The sequence below is a fragment of the Pristis pectinata genome, chromosome 16, assembly GCF_009764475.1.
Source record: "Pristis pectinata isolate sPriPec2 chromosome 16, sPriPec2.1.pri, whole genome shotgun sequence".
NCBI classification, from domain to species: domain Eukaryota; kingdom Metazoa; phylum Chordata; class Chondrichthyes; order Rhinopristiformes; family Pristidae; genus Pristis; species Pristis pectinata.
In genome coordinates this window covers 5,315,159-5,316,118 of record NC_067420.1, presented here as the reverse complement: position 1 = coordinate 5,316,118, position 960 = coordinate 5,315,159, and positions in this window count along the sequence as shown.

Here is a 960-nt window from a genome sequence, read left to right as displayed (position 1 = left end):
AGATTAGGATCATTCATATACTCCTCCAAATTGGAACTGTCAGCCAGCACACTCCATTCAGTTTAAATGGAGTGAGTGCTTCAATCTGAAGCACAAAAATATACTGCAGAAACCAGAGGTTTGTAGAATACTTACCTTGCCAATAGCATTTAATTTTAATTTCTATCCTGGTTAAAATATTTTGCCATAAAAGGTGATTAATTAAACCAATGCCGAAAACATTGCACCTGATCGGCAAAAGCAATGAAGGGCAGTGTTGTCAACGTTGCAATGCCTGACTACCTCTTCCAACAGAGTGTCCCTGATGCATCATAGAAAGCATTCTATCGAGATGCATCACGGCTTGGTACGGCAACTGCTCTGCCCAGGACAGCAAGAAACTGCAGAGAGTTGTGGACACAGCCCAGTGCATCACAGACACCAGTCTCCCCTCCTTGGACTCTGTCTTTACCTCTTGCTGTCTTGGTGAAGCAGCCAACATCATCAAAGGCCTCACCCACCCGGGTCATTCTCTCTTCTCTCCTCTTCCATCAGGTAGAAGATACAGGAGCCTGAGGGCACGTACCACCAGGCTCGAGGACAGCTTCTATCCCACTGTGAAAAGACTATTGAACGGTTCCCTTATAGGAGGAGATGAACTATGACCTTACGATCTACCTCGTTGTGACCTTGCACCTTATTGCACTGCATTTTCTCTGTAGCTGTGACACTTTGCTCTGCACTGGTTAGAGTTTTTACCTGTACTACCTCAATGCACTCTGTATTAACCCAATGTAACTGCACTGTGTAATGAATTGACCTGTACGATCGGTATGCAAGACAAGTTTTTCACTGTACCTCGGTACAAGTGACAATAATACACGAATACCAATACAGCACCCAAGATAACCAGGTAATGCATGCTGTGGTACACAATGGAGCGTGAGATGCCATTAAATTCTCTCCTTCGCCATCTCCATG